The sequence below is a fragment of the Dromiciops gliroides genome, chromosome 1 (assembly GCF_019393635.1).
Source record: "Dromiciops gliroides isolate mDroGli1 chromosome 1, mDroGli1.pri, whole genome shotgun sequence".
NCBI classification, from domain to species: Eukaryota; Metazoa; Chordata; class Mammalia; order Microbiotheria; family Microbiotheriidae; genus Dromiciops; species Dromiciops gliroides.
The window spans coordinates 295,629,793-295,651,846 of NC_057861.1; the positions used below are offsets into that span (position 1 = coordinate 295,629,793).

The following is a 22,054-nucleotide window of genomic DNA, read 5'->3' on the forward strand; positions in this document are numbered from 1 at the left end:
AGTTACTTTTGGAATTTAAGTAGGATCTCGAAAGGACAAAAACATTTTCTTATCATATCCAAAGAACTATGTGTATATATAATAGTATTGAGATATTTGAAGAAATAAAAAGTAAAGTTTCAAAAATCAAATGTAACAATAATTAATATTTTACAAGTAATACTGGGCAATGCAGAGTGATAGAGTTGAGAGTCAGCAGTTCTGGGTTTGATTCCTGGCTCTGACACTTCTCCCTCTATGAACCAGAGAAAATGATATTTGTACTACCTGACTATCTAGCAAAGACCAAGTGAATGAAGAATGCTTACTGCCCAGGTTTCAACATGCTTTTGAATAGGCTCCCTATAGAACTTGTCCATATGTAGGTCCAGGAACTAGGTAGGTTGAGAGTAGAAAAGAAAGTGAACCAAGGGCGGGATTGCTTTTGGGGTGGAATTCTGGGGAGGCAATAGGAGTTAAGTGACTTGCCCAGGGTCACACAGCTAGTAAGTGTCTGAGGCCTAATTTGACCTCAGATGCTCCTGACTCTAGGGCCAGTGTTCTATCCACTGTGCAACCTAGCTGGCCTGTGGGATTACTTTTCAGAAACTGCAGAGCACATTTTACTGACCCCATTCTTCTTGTGAAAGCAAAAACTCATCTTTCCAACACTAACATTTTACCAGTATTGCTATATTGAAGCGACCTGTGGAACATCATTGCCTCCAAAGAATTAAAGATGTGTATCAAACAGACAGCAATGGAGAGGTGCATTGTAAACGTGAGCCAACTATAAAATGACCAATGAGGAATTCTGAAGAATAACAGTAATTGAATCATTAAGGAATTATATGACCAGAAGATAAGATGGGCTATTCATTGAGGGATAGACAACAAATAGCCACAGTGATCCACTGATATTCATCCTTAATTTTAAGGACTGTTGTTGTTCATCCTTCATTGCTGAAGAGGGCTAATGGCATCATAGGGTCATGTCCTGACTCGAGCATGAACTGGATTTAAGCAAGGAAGAGCTGGACAAAGTCATCAGCATCACTCGCTATTCTAGAGTCACTGAAGTCCAGTGACAAGTCAAGGTGACTGGTGATGACTTGGGGTACAGTGGGTGACCTCAACAACTTTAATATCTGACCAAGCTCTAAGTGTTCCGCAGTGCCTGCTTCAGCAACTTTCATAGCTGTGACATTTAAAAAGTTTTGAGACACATGATTTCTGGGTAATTTAATCATTTTATTAATAAGACTGGAAGATTATTAATAAAAGGATGGTCACTTGATCAGCTCTCAGACCGAAGACCCCTAATGGCAGTGGGGTCATATTTATATGCCCTTCAAAGAGGAGGTATTCCTGAGGGATGACTAATCAAATGGAAGGTACACTATCTTGGGGTACATGACTTAGATCCCTCAAATCTTGGTCAAAGAGACATCAATTTCCATATCATCTGTTTGATAATAGGGAGAATCAACATTTTTCTAGGACCTGTTTGAGCAAACACGAGCAGGAATATATACCCATTAACCTAAACTTAGAATTTCTTTTACTGTCTGATTAGATCTTGGGTGGGATAAATTTCTAAGAGAAATTTCCCATACTGGTTCCTTTCTAGATGAGGAAATGGAAAAGGGGAAGAAAAACTCTGGTCCTAAAGAGAAATATTCATTTCTCACATGGCCATTGGAACAAATTGCTTTCATCTGCCCATTTTTTTCTGGTAAAGTCTTCAGATGCTTGGGGTAGACATCTCCCTTACTCACCAATTGGTGTGAGGCCTGTCAGTTACCCTGAACATCTGCTGAAGAAAGACAGTTTTACCAGAGTGTGACTGATGTGTATGATACAGCTTCTTGGAATAACAGGTGAGAGATGGGTCACAAGTAGTTATCAAAGTTGGATAAGCAGCCCTGTAAAGGGTGCTAATAGTCCCTGAGCACCCCATACACTGATATCTGTGTGACACTGAAAGAAATCATGGAAGGATTTTAATATGCTGGTTGTATTCCTCTATGGCAAAATTTTGGGAACACATGGACAAAAGTAACTCAGGCCAGGGGGGCATGGATGGATTACAATCTGTCTTGTTGGATGGAAGGAGCCCTCCAAATGATGAGATCACAAATCCTTGAGTGTCTGAGCACCCGATTATCTTGGGGAAAGTAAGGGTAATGGAAATATGAGCTACAGTTATTAAATATGGCTATGCTAGTTCAAAAAACTTCTCTGGCTTCTTATGCCAAGTCTCCATTGTGGCAGGCTGCCTCAGACTTAGATGTGCTTTTTTCTTTGACCTTTTCTGAAAACTGATGGAACATTTCATGCTTTTGGGAGGGTTAATCCCTGGAATATCCCTTCCTGTGATATCAGAACCAATCAGTCTTTCCTGAGCAAGACCCCTAACCAAGGGATGTGCTGAAGCCAACTAGCAGATTGTTAAATTTTCATTATAAGCATTTTTATACCTCAGAAACTTGTAGCAAACACTACCAATCAGGGCTTAATTTATTGTTTAGATTCAACAAAGCATTAGAAAATGCTACTAATATAGATTAAACTTAAAGGTATATCATTCACTTTTATTTATGGGGGAGGGAGGTTCTGGTTGTTAACCATTTACCAGCATACCCCTGCTCATATTCCTGTTCTTCCCTCTAAAATCCAGTATCTTTGCCTAATTGCTGGTTTCTCTTGTTCTGATATGGAAGTGTGAGGTACCCTGCTACACAGAGCTATTAACAATATAATATAGATGTGTACACATTGATGCCTCATCCTTATAATCTCACCCTGGCTGTCTTATCAAGTTTTAAACTTTCCCTTATAAGAGCTAAAACATCATTAGATAGCTACATAAGTCATTATATATCATTATATAGCTAAAACATGTCTATATATCTATATCTATCTATCTATCTCTATCTCTATCTGTCTATCTATCTACCTATCTATCGGACTGGCTGATCTGATTCCTTTGTGAAATATCCTTTAAGTCCCCAAAGGGCTACAATGGATTTGAAAGCCCATTCCTAATTACATTCCTAGGTTAGATGTCTATTTACACATTTAACACACTCATTTGTTATTTTATCCCTCTGTCTTTAGACACACTAGATTTCTTTTGAATTTGTTTCCTACTTTAAAAAAAGTTACAATGGGGGCAGCTAAATGGCACAGTGGATAAAGCGCCAGCTCTGGATTCAGGACGACCTGAGTTCAAATTCGACCTTAGACACTTGACATTGACCCCAGCTGCATGACCCTGGGCAAGTCACTTGACCCTCATTGCCCCGCTAAAAATTTTTTTTAAAATTAATTTAAAAAAATAAAAAAGTTACAGTGTCTAGAATGGTTTAATTTTCCAATAACAATTCTTATCCATTGTTTTGGAAAGATAATCCCCAAACAACAATTCCTGGGTAGTGATTCTGCTGATTCTTGTACTGTACAAAAGACATGCGGACATACTTCCACCCCCTCCCCTAACCCACACAGAAAGTGCTAAATGGGCCCAAAATACATAATAACTAGTATGGATTTTCTTAGTATACTACTATAAATCAACAGTTTTCATTGCTATTTCTAAATGTCAACACTTTACAAGCAAAAACAGAAAAGAAGTTTTCTTAAAAAGAGATCTAAGAGAAAGTAATGTTAAAAAAAAAAACACAAAAGGAAAAGTGGTATTGAAGCAAGAAGCTTCCTAGCACAGACAGTGGCTGACTTACAAATACCCACACAGGCAGTCTTGAAAACCAGTTTAAGATGTGTTCTAGAAGCTGTTTCTGAGTTGATTTTTCGGAACTTAGAATATAAACTCCTTGAGGGCAGAGGCTGCTGCATTTTTTTCTCTTTGGATCAACACCTAGCATGCTTGTTGCTGACTCTAAATGGGAACCCAAGTACCTGCTTCTCTTCAGAAATGTGAATTGCTGGAACTAGAAGTATCCCCATTCCCATTAATGAAGAGGTAGTATAAGCAGAGTAGTCCCTCATCCTATTGATGGGCTGCAGTGGATAGAGATGTAACTTTTGGCATCCCAAACTGGAACTTTCGATACCTTTTGTCATAGAAACTATTATACATAGGGTAGGTTCTGTAGTATTATGTGAATGGTATTTATTTTGGGGTCCAAAGACACCCCCCTCCCCAGACAGATTTCAGGGAATGTATGAACTCAAATAAGAAATATACATATATATCAATGAAATTTATTTCCTTTAAAATCCTTTAAAATTCCTTTAAAATTTTATTTTATGTATTTTAAAACATTATTCTGAGAAGAGGTCCATAGGCTTTGACAGATTGCCAAAGGAGTCCAAAACACAAAAAAGGTTAAGAACCCATACTCTACTGTATATCAACCCAATTGGGAGGAAGGGCATTGTGTCCCCCTGCCAGTATAATCCTCCTAGAAAAAATGTCAGTATCATCTTCCTGGTACTCCTCTTTTCTTTTCCTTTGAGTAACTCAAGGGTTAACCTGCCAGTTTTCCCTTGTGCTATCACCACCTGTTACTTCTGATTCAGGTTTCTTCCCCCACCCCCTTGCCTATTAAGGAACAGAATGTATTTTGACAGCTTCTCTCCCCTCTATCCTAGAAGCAAGCACCTTTTAAAGATTTCTGATGATTTTTATTTCTAGTAGCAATGAGAAACAGGTGGCTGAAAGACTTCCTTCCAAGGCATCCATCCCTCCTTCCACCTATACGTTATCTTTAAAAAAAAAAAAAAAGAAAGAAAGAAACAGTCATAGGGAATGACAAAAGATGAAAACAATGGGTCAAAAAGGACTAAAGTAATATTCACCTACATTTGAAAGGAACACTCAATCACTGTGACATTTCACTGAATTGCAATTAAACCTCTAGGATGGAGGTGGTAGTGATGGAGGGGGTGAGATGGGTAGAGATTTGAAGAGATGAGGCCAAGGATGTTGGCTATGGAAGGAACCTTGGAGCTATGAAAGGGACTATGGAGAAGTAACAATGGCAGGAGTGGGAGTAGAGGTGGGGAGGAAGCTGTGGCCATAAACATTTACTTTCCTGTTCTGCCTTTCCTGCAATAGAATTTCAAAATAACCCAAATTTACCTTTAGGACCCTTCCAATTCCCTTAGCATTTACTACTATCATGTAGAATAAGATTTGGAACTGAAAGGACCTTAAAGAGTATATATCCCAAACATCTCATATTTTAGATGAAGAAAATGAGACAGAAGTTAAATGCATTGCTCAAGATGACAACTGTCAGAAGCAAGATTTCATGAACTTAATGTCCTTATGCTGTCATATACCCCATCTTAAGTCACTGCCAGCCCCAAATCAAAAATTTTCTCCCATGCTACTCAGCTAATCTGTTATGTATTAGGAGAAAAGCAATCTAAACTAATTCACACTATGGTAGGAATGACTCACAGTTTACATTCCTAGAATTTGTCTTTTTAAAAAGAGAATACTTGGTTAAAGGAAATGAGCCTTTAATTAGTGGGATTTTAGGCAGTGTGTAAGACTTATTTTTAGTGTTATAGTGGGGTATGTGATGAAATAATTTGAGGCAAAAAGACTATTCCTCAGTTATTTCTGCTTTTTATACTTCCTTCCCTTTCCCTAGTTCTAAACCCAGTTTATCTAAAAACCCCAAGCATTTTCATAACTGCAGCCTACTCTATCACCAAGCTGGGGGTGGGGTAGCAGGGAGCTAGGGGTTTAGAAGTTACAATTCCATTTTCTAGGTAGGAGTTCAGGCTTCCTCATTCCCTATGTGCTTATTTCATAGTCAGCATGCTGAAACCTATGTCCTCAAACCTTCTTGCCCAAAATTTCAGAGGTATGGTAACTCTGATGGTACCCTAATTTCTATACAAACCACAGGATCAATCACACCAAACTTCATTCATTCACTCATTCACTCATTCATTTATTCATTCATTTACTTTGCAAGGAGTGAGCAGATTTGGAAAACCAAGTAGCCAAAGTAATTTAGGTTACTTCTGTTCTGGCAAAAGCAAAGAAAAAATAGTTTTAAAAATCAAGCATTCCCTGAAGCAAAATGATTTAGGGGAATCATGTGCAAAACCTGTTTCACTTATAGCAGCCATATTATCTACTGGTGTCTGAAAGAGATCGGGTGGCTTGGTAACACAGTAAATAAGCTGGGTACACATTGAGGACCCAAAGAACAACAGGAATCTTCTTTGACCCCATGTGGTAAAAAAAAAAAAAGGCACTGAATACAACTCTAGATATTTCACAAAGGGTATTCAACATGGCTTTCTAAAAATACATTCTAACCTTCCCTGAAACAACCGCATGGATGGAATACAAAGTAGGTAGAATTCTTTTAATTCTTCTACCCCTTTTACCCAGTGCAGTGCCAAGTTAAGTCTTTGATATAACTCAGTGCCCAAAATTCAGCAAGCAGATAAATTTCTATTATGGCATACAGATGCAAAATTTTTTAAAAGTTCATAGTGGTGTCAGATATTTAAAGTTTAGCTTAACTATTATAGCATTTAGATACAAAAATAAACAAAAAAATCCATGGTGGTATCACACATTTAAAGTTTAGCTGCCCACCAAATTATTTCCAAGATAAATAACCCCATGGAGTGCACGATTATACTTCTGCTTATTGTCTTTGCTTTTGAACCACTGTCAAGTTACTACAACTAAGAAAACAAGGGCAGCTCTCTATGACACTATATGGTGAAAACGGGGAATTGAGATTAATGAATTTAGGCTTTGCCCCAGGAATGGGCTTCATTTTAAATAAATCAAGTGTACTTTTTTGTTACTGCAAACATAACCGTAGGAAAGGCCCTTTGATTTCTTGGTATAGAAAACTCCTATCGATCTGCACATCGGCACTAATTCTGTTGCTGACAGTCTTAAGATAGTTGCCATGGGCAGATGAGAGGTTAAGTGACTTACTCAGGGTCACATAGCTGTTGTTTTCTCTTCATTCTTGAAGAGGACCGTGAAATTGGGGTGATGGCATGACTTGCAGTGAACTGGATTTAAGTGAGGGACGACTGTGCAAGGTCAAGCCTCACTCTCTCCTCCAGAGCCATCTGGGTCCAGTGACAAGATATATATCAGAATGATAGGAGATATCCCAGGACGTTTAAGGCAGTTGGGGTTAAATGACTTGCCCAAGGTCACATAGCTAGTGTCTGAGGTGAGATTTTAATTCAGGCCCTCCCAACTTCAGGACTAGTGCTCTATCCACTGCACCACCTAGCAGCCCAGGGTCACATAGCAAGAATGAGTCAGAGGCAATATCTGAACCAATGTCATTCGGACTTGGAAGCCAGATCTCTATCAACTACAGCACAGTGCCTCATCAATATCACCATTCGGTTGTTTCAGTTGTCATTTACTCTTCCTAACTCCATTTGGGGTTTTCTTGGCAAAGATACCTGAAGTGGGGCAGCTAGGTGGCGCAGTGGATAGAGCACCGGCCCTGGAGTCAGGAGTACCTGAGTTCAAATCCGGCCTCAGACACTTAACACTTAGTAGCTGTGTGGCCCTGGGCAAGTCACTTAACCCCAATTGCCTCACTAAAAAAAAAAAAAAAAAAGATACCTGAAGTGGCTTGTCATTTCCTTCTCCAGCTCATTTTACAAATGATGAAACTGACGCAAACAGAATTAAGTGATTTGCCCAGGGTCACACAGTTAGTGTCAGAGGCCAGATTTGATCTCCAGAAGATGAGTCTTCCTGACTCTTGGCCTGGTGCTCTATCTACTGTGTCACCTAATCAACATAGTCTTTCACAAACACTCACATGTGAAACAGTATAGGAAAACCAACACATTTTAGATTTTTGTTGTTGTTGTTATTCTCTTCCATTACCCTAAACACTTTATATAAGCATTAGGCATGCCAAATTATTTCTGTTCAAATACATAAAAGAATATTTTCCATATGCTATATATGCATTCTGATACAGAGAAAGAAATAGAAAATATTTGTTGCAATTTAAATTGTTCCTAAGATAATACCTTTGTAAAGATCACCCTTACAAATATTAACAGATTGTGGAAGGCCATTTGATATTTAAACATTGGTTTTAGTAGCTTGAAATCATACATATATAATCCTGAACTTGAATGAATAATCACACTTAGTCCACCTGGAAAAAAATATTCCACCTATAATTTTGCTAAATAGTTGACCTGGGAGATAATCATGAAGAAACAGCCTGGTGAGGCATTATGAATACCCATAAATAGGTGAGTGGTGGCTTGGTTTAATGAAAACTTGAGTAACCAAAACTCCATTGACCCTGTACTTGCTTCAGATAAGAAGATGGGTGCTAGCCCTGGGACATCCCTTTATCACATGACTTAGGAAGTCAGCTTATAACTTTTTTTTTATTATTAACAAGAATTTTAAAAAATGATCTGTCCCTGAGGGGGCAGCTAGGTGGCACAGTGGATAAAAGCACTGGTCCTGGATTCAGGAGGACCTGAGTTCAAATCTGGCCTCAGACACTTGACACTAGCTGTGTGACCCTGGGCAAGTCACTTAACCCTCATTCCCCCCCCCCCTCGCCTCTCCCCCCAAAAATCTGTTCCTCCCACTACCTTCTCTCCATGGATAATAACTGTAAAGTGCTTAGCATAGTGCCTACACATAGTAATCACTATATAAATATTGGCTATTTTTTTTTTTTGGTGAGGCAATTGGGGTTAAGTGACTTGCCCAGGGTCACACAGCTAGTAAGTGTTAAGTGTCTGAGGCCGGATTTGAACTCAGGTCCTCCTGAATCCAGGGCCGGTGCTCTATCCACTGTGCCACCTAGCTGCCCCTATTTTTAAATCATTTAACAATTTTTTTAAAACCCAGCTTAAAAGGTATCTACATATTCTAGCAAAACCAATTCCAACATTAAGCATGTCCAAAAAAATATATCTATATCTATCTATATCTATATCTATCTATATATATATATTGGTATTCTAAGTTTATTACCTTAGAAAGTGAGTGGCATGTTTCATCCTGATAATTCTAAAGGCTTTCGATGGTGTTTTTTTCTCTATAATTTTGTTTTCATTGTATAAATTATTCTCCTACCTCTGCTTCTTTTGCTCTGAATCAGTTCATAAAGGTCTTCACAGTTTCCTCTCAAACTGTCTATTTTATCATTCCTCATGGGACAGTAACATCCTGTTTCAATTTTTGGCCACTATGAAAAGAGCTGCTAAAAATATTATTGTATGTATAAATCCTTTTCCTCTTTCTTGGATTTCTTTGGGGTAGAGGCCTAGTAGTGAAATAGCTGGATCAAAGGTTATGTTCTGGGCATTGTTCCAAAATGTTTTCCAGAATGGTTGGGTCAATGTATGGCTCCACCAACCAGGCACCAGTGTACCTGTTTTCCCATAACCGCCCCCCCACCAACATCTATCATTTTCCTCTTTTGTAGTCTTTGTATGTCTGATAGGTGTAAGGTAGAATTTCAAGGCTTATTTGTATTTCTCTAATTATTAGTGATTTAGAACATTTTAATGTGATTGTTGATAGCTTGGATTTCTTCCTTTGAAAAGTTCATATCCTTTGACCACTTGTTTATGGTAGAATGGCTCTCAGTCTTAAAAATTTGAATCAGTTTCTTATATATTATGGAAATGAGATCTTTATCAGAGAAACTTGTTGCAAAGATTTCTCCCTCAGTTTTATCTATTTCCCTTCTAATATTTACTACACTAGATTCAAGTGTGCAAAACTTTTAAAATTTTAAAAAATCAAAATTGTGCATTATCCTGTGTCATCTTTCCTGTCATTTGTTTAGTCATGGATTTTCCCTTCTCCATAGATGAGAGAGGTAATTTCTTCCTTGATCCTCTAATTTCTTTATGATGTAACTTTTTATATGTAAATGATGTATCCATTTGGAAGTTATGGAGGTATATGATGTGAGGTGTTGGTCTAAACCCAATTTCTGCTAGACTGTACAGTTTTTGTAGTAGTTTTTTTAATAAAACAATCAGTTGGTCCTCTAGTAACTGGAGTCTTTGGGTTTATCAAACATTAGATCACCATCTTTGTTTATCTCTGCATGTTCTAAGTGCAATCTATTCCACTGATCAACCCTTCTTTGTTTCTTCCTTTTTTCTTTTCTTTTTTTTAGTTTAGTTGTTTTATAGTAAAATTTAAGATCTGGTACTGATAGCTCTTCCTTTTCTTATCATTTCCCTTCTCCCCCCACCCCATTATTACCTTTGAGACTTTTGACTTTTTGTTCCTCCATGTGAATTCATTTTCCCCCTAGTTTTGGGAGTCTGATTGGTATAGCACTAAATAAGTAAATTAATGTTCATAGTACTATAATTTTTATTATATTGGATCAACCTAACCATAAGTAATGAATGTTTTTCCACTTATTTTCTGCAAAGAATATTTTTATAGTTAGATTAATATAGGTTGAATCTTAGAAGATTTACTTCCAAGCCTTTTGTAGTTTCTGTAATTATTTTGAATGGAATTTATCTTTCTAGTTCTTCTGACTGGGTTTTGTTGGTTATACATAGGAATGCTATTGATTTATGTGGATTAACTTATATCTTAAAATTTTGCTATAGCTGTCATTTTAATTAGTTTCAGTTGACTCTACAGAGTTCTCTAAGTACACCATCATATCATCTACGAAAAGTGATCATTTTGTTTTCTCTTTGGCTGTTGATATTCCCTCTGTTTCTTTTTCTTGTCTTATTGCTATATCTAGCATTTCTGGTACTATGTTAAACAGTATTCTTAAGAGGCATCCTTGCTTTTCCACTGATCTTATTGGAAAGTTCTCTAACAAAAGCAACTAATGTTTGCTCTTGCATTTATGTAAATATTATTTACAATATCAAAGGAAGCTGAGTCAGGAATAAGTATTTATTAAGTAAATGCTGGGGATAAAGAAAGGCAAAAGATCCTGCTCTTGAGGAGCTCACAACATGGGGGACACAACATGCAAACAACTATGTTCAAATAAGATATAAACAGGATAAATAGGAAGTAATCAACAAAGGAGAGGCACTAGAATTAAGACATTGGGAAAGGCTTCCTATAGAAGGTGAGGTTATTAGATGGGATTTGAAGGAAGCCATGACATAAGAGAGGGAGAGGGAGAGCATTCCAGGTTGGGGGAAAGCCAGTGAAAATGCTGGAGCTGAGAGATGGAGTAACTTGTTCAAAGAAGAGCAAGGAGGCAAGTGTCACTAGATCAAAGAGCACATATTAGGGAGAGTGGATATGAAGAGCTCTGAATGTCAAACAGAGAGGAAAGGTACATTTATTCCTATATTCCTAGATTTTTTAATAGAAATGAATGTTGGATTTTGTCCAAACAGAACATTTTTTATTCCTATGGTTACAAGAGTTTTAATAGGAATGAGTATTAGATTGCCAAAAGTCTCTTCAGCATCTGATATAATCACATAGTTTTTATTATTTATATTAAGATGTGCATGTACATGTGTGGAGAAGGAGAGAGAGAGAGAGAGAGAGAGAGAGAGAGAGAGAGAGAGAGAGAGAGAGAGAGAGAGAGAGTTCTTTATCAACCTGGAATTCCTGGTATAAACCCAAACTGGTCAATAATCTTTTTAAACTGTTGTTTTAGTCTGTGTAATATTCTAGTTAAAATTTTTACATTCATAATTATCAGTGATTTCTCTATAATTTTCTTTTTCTGCTTTGTGCTCCTTGGTTTAAGTATTGAGACCATATTAGAAGATTAGAAGGGTGCTTTCTTTTTATTACAAATTGTTTGTGGTATTGGACTAATTCCTTCTTTGAATGTGGATAGAATTCACTTGTGAATCCATCTGGCTTTGGTATTTCTTTTTCTTTTCTTTTCTTTTCTTTTTTTGGCAATTCAGTTATAGCTCATTCAATTTCTTTTTCTGATATTGATTGCTTAATCTATTACTTCTATTAATCTGGGGATTTATATTTTTGTAAGCATTAATTTATTTCCTCCACATGGTTTGTTTTGTTAGCATATAATTGTACAAAACATTTCCTAATAATTTTCTTTATTTAGAATCAGTTTAGAACTTAAGATATAACTTAACTAGTTATAATTTGGCAATAACAATATTTGTCCCTAAAAATTATATCTCATAGAAATGTTGAAAGAAGACTGTGTGGTACAGTAGATAAATTATAGGAATTGTGGTGAGGATACTGTGTTTCCTGTCAGGGTTTCAGTTCTGGCTTAGAAAACTTAATAGTTGTGTGACTACAAATAAGTGACTTTTCCTCCCAGATCCTTAGTTTCCTTATCTGTAAAATGGGGAAAAAAATACTTGCTCTATTCATCTCACAGAGCTATGAGGAGAGAACTACTTTGCAAACCTTAAAATGCTACAACAATGTGAATTGTTGTTGCTATTTCAATTATTAATAATAATAACAATGATAAGGTTAGAACAAAGTACTATGAAGGAGAATCAATAAATACTTCTGGGATTATAGATACAGTTCAGATAGTCTGGCACTATACAACTTTATGACAAGCAAGAAGTGAGACACAGAGTGGCACAAAACATTAAAATTCTTTGCCTATGACTCCGACAGGTGTGTTTTATTATGACAAGGTCACTTTTTTTTCTTAAAAGGTGGATGAGGGGGCAGCTAGATGGCGCAGTGGTTAAAGCACCGGCCCTGTATTCAGGAGTACCTGAGTTCAAGTCTGGCCTCGGACACTTGACACTTGCTAGCTGTGTGACCCTGGACAAGTCACCTAACCCCCATTGCCTAAAAAAAAAAAAAAAAAAAAAAAAAAGGTGGATGAGAGTAAAACCAAAGCAAAATGAAGAAACATCAACAAAAACTGATCTTACCTGTTTTTTGTTTTGTTTAGTTTTCAAATACCACTTATGTTCAAGGAAACTGAGAAACAACTCTTTTGAGCCAACCTAAATATGGTGAAAGAAAATAACAAATATTCCCAAAACAATGTGTCTGTACTATACATTTTTATTTTGATTTCTAACTGAATAAAATGCTCTAGATTCATATGCACGTTAATCATGCAATGATTTACCATCTCACCTGCCTGCAGTTTTTAACTGCATCTAGTTCAAAATCCCATGAACCTGGAACCAAGGCTACTGAAATTCTAACCCACACAATAGCAAATTCTTCAGATGTGGTGACTACAATAGGAAAGATAGCAAAAGGCAATACGGAAAGGAGATAAGACTGAGTCCTGGATTTACCACTCACTAGCTATGTGTTCTTTGACAAGTCACTTAATTTCTTTGAGTCCCAGCATCTATATCTATACAATCTAATTCAGAGTTCTAATGCAGATGGAAGGAAATAGCATACCCAATATGCATTGTAAGTCTGAAAGCTCTACATAATTGTTAGCCGTTATTATTTTTGTAGTGTGTGGAAAGAACACTGGATTTTAACTCAGAAGACATGAATTCAAATCTCAGTTCTGACATTTATTAATTGTGTGATCTTGGGCAAGTCAACTAAATTTTATTTATTTGAACTGAAAGATGAAAAAGTGAAACCCAGGTGATCTTTTTAGCTCTAAAATTCTATGACTTTATGATTCTAGATATAGATCTTAAAAACCCATTAAAACCAAGTGTTTAGCCTCTGTACCTTGAGAAGTGCTACTCAACGGCATAAGAGATCTGAAAAATCCACACATGCTTCACAGATGGAAGTATTAATAAATATTTAGCTGTAGAATGCAAACCAGATGTCCAGTGAATGGAAGCCAGGCTGAATCTTACTTTATTCCCCAACATCATTAATGGAACATAAAAGGTATTGAGTATCCAAGTGTAGATGGTACTATGCTGCAAGTAATTACAAGTCAAATAAAAAGATATAATTTATATCCTTCAGGATGTTGGGTTCAAAAATAAGTCAGATCTATATATCTCTTGAAATATAAAACTTTTAGTGACAATTGATTTTTTTTTAAATCCTTTTTTGTTTAAAAAATTTTTTTTTTGTTAACCTTATTCCCTTCCTATGTCTGATGCTACTTTATAATATAAAATAGGGGCTACTATGGGTTTTTGCATGTTATTCTCAATGCCTGAAATTTCCTCCCCTCACTCTGCTAAATTGCTTACCCATTCTTTAAAGCCTAACTCCAATGCCACATTACTACTGACATCCCCACTATTGATAGTGTAACGATTGGAATGACGCCACCTGCTGGAGACTTATTGTAGGAAAGTTCTGCCATGAGGAAAAGTCGTCTGAGGGCAAGCCATGCAGCTTTTCTTGGGCGTCAGGAAATGACGTTTGCGAGGGGCCAGGCTGGTTCTCTCACTCTCTTTCTTGAGGACTCTCGTGGAGAGGGGAACTAAAATGCACTCTCCCTTTGATAGATAGATGAATCTAGGTCTTTCTCTCTCTCTTAACCAAATTCTTATTCTCCTTAATAAATGCTTAAAAGTCTAAACTCTTGCTAAAGCTTATAATTTATTGGCGACCACTCATTAGATTTTAGATAGTATAGCTAGAATTATAGCCCCTTACAATAGCCACCTTCCTTCCTGAGCCCTCACAAAACATTCTTTACATCAATTCTCATGTACTTATCATGCCATACTGGATATTAGATGTCTGATTATGTCTTATCTCCAATTCAATTTTGAGCTCCACAAATTTGAGCTCTACAAATTTTGTAGTTCCCCCAGTGTCTATGACATGACATACACATAGTAGGCAATTAATAAGATTGCAACTTTCCTGTGGTCAAACTGTAAGTGGCAAAGCAAAGATGCAAACCAAGCCCTTCTGACTCAAAATACAATATTCTTTACAAAACAAGAGGACATCATTAAGAAAAGACTCAGATAACCTGGTCATACCATGAATGATATTAAGACTATATAAATGGGGGCTGCTAGGTGGCACAGTGGATAGAGCATTGGCCCTGGAGTCAGGAGGACCTGAGTTCAAATCCGGACTCAGACATTTGACACTTACTAGCTGTGTGACCCTGGGCAAGTCACTTAACCCCAATTGCCTCACCAACAAAAAACAAAAAAATTTTACTGTAAAATCTCTCTCTCTACTAATAAAAATAGTTTTTTTTTTAAAAAAAGACTATATAAAATGAGGATATAAATGAGAAGTGGGTAATGAGGTAATGAGAAGTGGGTTGGTTCAAGGGTGGTGCTTAGGTTTGGAGGAACTATCATGGGCAGATTTACTTATATGAATTTGTCTTCCTAGATATGAGACATATTGGTTATGTTAATGGTTGGAGATGTGTGGAGAAAGAATTCAGCAGATTCACTATCTTCTTAATTTCACTAATAGAATCATATAATAACAGAGTTGGAAAGCACTTCAGAGATCATCTTTTTCACCCCCACACCGGATCAAAAATTCACTTGACAGCACTCCCAACAAGATAGCTTTCAAGTAAGGGAGGAAATACTATCTTCTCTGGGCATTTTGTCCTACTTTGGGATAAATTTTGTTTATATCAAGGAATTAAAATAAATGGCTTAAAATACTTATTTTATAAATGTTATATCCTCAATACTGCATTTGAATATAATTGCAGGAAGGGGCACTAAATATGCCCCTCTGCAATTTTCTCTCATTAATTCTAGTTCTTCATCCTGAGACCAAGTATAATAAGATAAATTCCTCCTCCACATGACAAATCTTTAGATACTTGAAGATAGCTACTGTGTCTTCCTACATCTATACAAACATGCTAAACGACTCCAGATTCTTTAAATTATCCTCTTATGTCACAGTTTCTCGCCTTTTCACCCTTCTAGTCCCTTTGTATGCATTAAAATTTGTCAATCTGGCAGAGAACTGAATGCAATACTTCAGATGTGGTCTATCCAAGACAGAATTAAGTGGGACTATCACTGAACACTATGATTCTCCATGCAGCCTAAGGTTGATTCATAGTGGTTGAAGTTCACTAAAGTCCTGCTATCTTTTTCTGTCTAATCTATGCCTCCTCTAGACTATACTTGAGAAGTGGGTGTGTTTTTTTTTTAAACCTGTTAGGGTTTTGTTTTTGCCTATACTAATTTTCATCTTATTAAATTCAAACCTATTGAGATCTTTTTGGATTCTGTCATTCAAAGTGTTAGCTATCTCTCCCAGTTTTGAATCTGACAAGCATATCAACTATGCTTTGATGCAAGTCATTGATAAAGGGCAGAAGGTAAAGGGTACAGGTGGTCACCAAATGTCAGATAATGAATAGTCCTTATGGACCAAGAGACAATGAGGTGTGGTAGTGAGAACTCACTTTGTCCTACCCAGTAGGGATTTTACTCCCCTACTCCTTGACTTTCTCTTCTCTTGTCTCTACAGACCTTAGCTCTGATCCCATCCATGCCTGATCCCATCCTCCTTCTATCATTTCGCTTTTGACTTCTTCCAATTTCATTTCATTTTGGGGTGGGGAGAAAAATAATTCTCTTCCAACCACCACTTTTCAGAAACATTAAAGCCCTAGTCCTATCTTTTCACTGACCTAAACTTCCATACCCTACTCCCCTTCCACCATTTCCTTTTTTTTTTTTTTTTGACGGGGCAAAGTGACTTGCCCAAGCCACACAGCTAGTAAGTGTCTGAGGCCGAATTTGAACTCAGGTCCTCCTAAATCCAGCGCTGGTGCTTTATCCACGGAGCTGCCCCCTACAGGGCCAGTGCTTTATCCACTGCACCACGTAGCTGCCCCCTCTTCCACCATTTCCTATTCCTTATCTCAAAGCTCCCCAACCAGGTTCCACCCCGCTGAGCCCTTGCTCCAGAATGTAGAGACCATCAGTTATTTGTAACAGCAGAAGATGCCGCTACCCTAGGTTTTAACCCCCACTAGGTTTTAACATTTCCAACCTAAATATCCATTTCCCCATAATGGAAACATTGCTACATGGCAGTTTTGTTATTATAGCACCAAACAGATGAAACAATCATAGTTTGGTTTTTGTGGGGAAAATGCATTGAGTTTCAATACTTGACTCAGAAACTAATCTTTACACTATAATGCAAGATGGAGCCTGCGTATATAGTTAATAAGCCATGACACATAAAAGTGGCTAATGTACTATGGATCTATGGATTAGTTTGGGGAGAACTTTGAGGCACCTGTGTACCCTGGTTCAGAATACTGGTTTGTATTTTTTTTTCTAAATTTATACACTGAGGCCAGGAAGCTATAATTTCATTTCTATTAAAAAAATAAATAAAGATGTACAAAACTACAATTATCTTCAAATCCAGTATTAATTGTAAAATAAGAATTTTTAAATTATTTTGACCCATTCAATTCAATTTAATTTAAATCAAACTTTTTCTCACCAGCCCTTGTGAGAGTCAAGAAGAACACTACTTATTCTCCTTGCTCTGGAAAAAACGGTTGCCAAGACACCTCTTTGTTGTTTCCTTCCCCCAGTACCCCCCCCATAGGTCAAAGCTGTGCTTTCCCTTCTTTTCTCACAAAGAAAACTGAATGTAAAACAAGCCAACCATTTGAGAGTCACAGACAAGTTTTAACAGAAAATGTGCTTTCTAAGGTAACTGTCTAAAAGGGCTTGTTTCTTGATATTTATGAAGTCCCAGATACACAGGTGTCTGTGGCTGCCCCCAAATCAAAGTGCCTAAATTTCTTTCCAAGGTTCCAGATGTCTTTGCAGGCACCTTCCTCAACATAGGAGAATGTCCTTGTGTGATGACACTGATACTTAGGCAACTTGGTGGTTTAGTGGACAGTCTACCAGACTTGGAGTCAGGAAGACCTAATCAATCTTGCCTCAGACATTTAATAGCTGTGTCACACTGGATGAGTCACGTAACATCTCTCATCTTCAGCTTCCTCATCTGTGAAATGGGGGTAATAGTAATACCTAGCTCACAGGGTGGTTTTGAGGATCATATGAGGTAACATGTGCAAAGTGCTTTGTAACATTAAAGTGTTACACAAATGCTGGCTATTGTACCAAGTAAAACTCATGAGGAAGAGGAGAGATGTAACCCCCTAATAGAGGGGTAGGCAGTCATATGCAGCTTTGTATTTGTAATCCCTTCTTCTACTTCCTACCTTTCTTTCCTTTCCACATCCCCGGCCCATGCCTGAGGCCAGGGCCTCACTGCCCAGTCCTTTTTTTTTTTTTTCAGGGCAATGGGGGTTAAGTGACTTGCGCAGGGTTACACAGCTAGTAAGTGTCAAGTGTCTGAGGCTGGATTTGATCTCAGGATCTCCAGAATCCAGGGCCAGTGCTTTTCTCCACTGCGCCACCTAGCTGCCCCCTGCCCGGTCCTTTTTTAAGCAAGCCAAGGTACCAACTCACAGTTCTGGTGAGACCTTTGCTGGTGTTCAGTCACCTCGTGTCCAGTTGTACAGAACTGAGCAGTCACGGTTTAATAAAAAGGGAGGCAATCCATCCCTAGCTCTCTATCAAAAGGAAGCCATAAACAATGGCTTTTTGTTATTGGATACAGTATCTTCCGGAAGACCATCCAGATTTCTTCCTTAGTATTAGAGCTCCTATCACTAAGGAAGACCATACTGATTCTTACCTTATACTGACCTTTCCAAAGTGGAAGAGCCCTAAAAGTGGAGCCCCAAAACCTGGATTTGTAACCTAGCTAAGCTATTTTCTTTTGGGCAGCTGAGTGGTACTGTGGATAGAGCATCAGGCATGGAGTCAGAAAGATCTAAATTCAAACCCAGCTAGGACACTCACTAGCTATGTGGCCCTGGGCAAATTACTTAACTCTTTGCCTCAGTTTCCTCATTTGTACGATGAGCTGGAGAAGGAAATGACAAATCACTCTGGTATATTTGCCAAGAAAACCCCACAGGGTCATGAAGACTTGGACACAACTAAAATGGTTACTTTCTAGCTGGCTAATCCTAGGTAAATGTCTCAATTCCCTTATTTAGAAAATAGAGACAAAAAATACCGACATTACTTAAACGACAACGATGATGATAGCTGGCAATTATTCAGCATTTTAAAGTTTACAAGACATTTTACAAATACGATCTCATTTTATCCTCAAAACAAACCTGAGAGGGAAGTGCTATTATTATCTGCAACTTACAGATCAGGAAAATGAGACAGACAAAGGTTAAGTGACTTGCCTAGGGTCATACAGCTAGTGTCTGAGGCCAGATTTGAGCTCAGGTCTTTTTGATTGGTGCTCTATCTACTGAAGTACCTAGCTGCGAAAAAGTAAGCAAAAAATCCCTTAAAGTTCAAAAGTACCCAAAGAAAATTTCCTATTAGTACTTGGTTTAATAAAAACAGTAGGGGCAGCTAGGTGGCACAGTGGATAGAGCACTGGACCTGGTTTCAAGAGGACCTGAGTTCAAATCCAGCCTCAGACACTTGACACTAGCTGTGTAACCCTGGGCAAGTCACTTAACCCCAACTGCCTCACCAGAAAATAAATAAATAAAAATAAATAAAATTAGTCATTTATATTGCACTTAAAGTTTTTAAAGCATTTACCTATATTACCTCATTGGAACCTCACAAGAACTCTGTGAGGTAGGTATTAATATTTGTGTTTTGCAGATGAGGAAACTGAGCCTTGGAGATGTCAAATAACTTGAATACAAGTTTTTATGAGGACTAAATGAGATAAGGCATTAAAATAATGTATCACAGAATAACATGGCAATATGTAAGTATATTTTATTTATTTTACTACTACTAGGAAAATGAACTATCAAACACCATTAGTTTTGTTCCTATCACAGAACCCATTCAAATAGAGCAGAACTAATCATTGTTCAGCTAAAGTCATGCCACTATGACAAATTCCATTCTGTCTCTTTCTGAATTTTCATGCTGTAATGGCATTGAATGTCCTACAGTTTGACTCTGAAACCATGTTTTCAGGCTACTTAGCTAAACCCCAAGATAAAAACCCATAAGCATGTCACTTTTCTCTCCTTTTTACACTTGGTATCAGAACTAAGAATGAAAAGAAAACTGCATTTTGCTTTTTTCCCCCTGGGCACCACCAAGGTATCAGCAAAAATTCTTCACTAAATGAATTTCAAATCATTGAGAATAAACCTAAGAACAACTTTGTGACATTTAGTCCACAAGGAAATCACCATTTTGCAGTCGGATTTATCTATTTGCCAAAAATAACCATCTAATAGCGTTAGTTAGCTTCTTGATTCCACATATTTTTAAGGAAGGAAGAAAGAAGGGGGACTTTAAAATTTTGTTTATGTGGAATGTCTTGCTACCATTTTCTGGGCTTTGAGATGCAGCTTGCAGATTATAGCTTTCTCACCTGTTGTCCTGAAGACATCTGCCCTCTTTCTAGGAAAAGAGAATTTTAAAGGAAAAACAAGGCATACTCCTCTGACAGGATCTTTATAATGAATTGTCTCTTATGGAGGGGGGGGGGGTGTTCAAGCACATCTGTAAAAGTATTATCCACTAAATTACCCCCTCTAAAGAGTTAAGAGGAATGGATACCAATTTCAGAAATTCCATCAGATAGACATGGTGCCATTACTACATAATTTGCTTTCAGCCAATCCTTTTATGTTCAAGGAAATGGAAAATTGGGGTCTCAAAAGTCCTAAGCTAGGAATAATTGAAATAAGACAAAGTAAATGAAAGCATATCCCAAATCATTTGATAAAGTCAGCTGCTTTCAATAACAATTCTTTGATCCAACTGAATGTGGGCCGTGGTGTCACATAGTCACACAGTCAAATGAGAGTGATTTCAATGCAAGAAAAAAGCAATTTCCAATCGAATCTTCTAGTGGATAGTAGAAATAAAGAAGTATGTAAATTTGAATAGCCTTGTAAAGAGTAAGATATATTTCAACACATAAGGAATATTAACATACTTAGAAGTTTGCTAGAAAGAAAAAAAACAGTTCACATATACCACCAATCTGAAATTGCATATATAGAATCAAAAATTCCCATATCTGGAAGGGACCTAAGTAATCATATGGTTCATCCCCCAAACTGGTAATTGATATTGCAGTTAGATGGAGCAATGGATACATTGCTGGACTTGGAATCAGGAAGTCCTATACTCAAATTCTGAATCAGATACTTACTAGTTGTATGTATGACCCTAGTCATTTCACCTCTGTCAGCCTCTGTTTCTTTATCTGTAAAATGAGGATAATAATAGCATCTACCTCATTGTGTTGAAGACCAAGTGAGAAAAAACATGTAAGGATTTAAACTTTAAAGCATTTTATAAATGTTGGTTATCATTTATTATTATTATTATTTCCACTACAGAATGCCTTCATCCAACTTCTTGTCGCGTGCCCCAAGTGATAGGAAATAACCTGTCACCTCTAAATCCATGATCACACGCACCTCACTATTCACCTAGGACAGTCCATTCCATTTCCCAAGAGCTAGAAATGTCCAGCTTTCAAATAAACTTTCTAATAAGAAGCAAGCTCAACACGACAGATTTCGTTTAGTTTACACAGACACACAGACACACACACACACTCTTGTTCTATGGCGTATAGAAGGAAGAAACTGAATAGTGCAGTGCAGCACTCAGTGAAATGTAAAATAGGGCTTCACACACCATTTTTGAGATTTAACAGAATACAGTTTAATCAAACAGCTTGAATTGCAGTCAATTCAACAGGAAAAAATTTTTTTCCTGGAAAATAAACTACCAGCCCAGTGACAAGCAAGCATAAAAAATGAAATATTAACTTAGAAAGGTATCACAAAAATGAAAAGATATATTGGATTATGGGACCAACTAAACCCATTACTAGAATACTGAGAGTTCGTTTTTTATTCCTAAACAGAAATTAAAAATGACCTCTTAATTTATTGAAAAACCATTCTGAATTTTGGTGTAAAAACAGAAAACTCAATGGTAGATTCTGACACAAAGGAATCAGCAAACAAAAGCAGACAGCAAGAGATTGCATGAGGACATCAATATTTTCCCTTTATTTGAAAAAAAAGATTGATCAAAGAGCCCTATTTCTGGCTCATGGCACTGGCCCAGTTCAGGCTGCCTCAAAAGTCAGTCTCCATAGAGTCTAGACTTTGGTTTTCCTAGGCAGCAGTGA

At 37.3% G+C, this 22,054-nt stretch overlaps 1 protein-coding gene across 2 annotated transcripts in view; it reads right to left on the minus strand.

Moving 5' to 3' along the window:
- Positions 1-22,054, minus strand: part of PAG1 (phosphoprotein membrane anchor with glycosphingolipid microdomains 1) — a 172,372-nt gene that overhangs the window by 145,629 nt on the left and 4,689 nt on the right. Inside the window, exon 1 of one of the 2 annotated variants that reach the window (XM_043975897.1) lies at positions 4,607-4,653. The exons of the other annotated variant lie outside the window; for it this stretch is intronic. The gene's annotated coding sequence lies outside the window, so the exon portion shown is untranslated. Of the gene's footprint in view, positions 1-4,606; positions 4,654-22,054 lie in introns of those variants that run through there. 2 annotated transcript variants of the gene reach the window in all.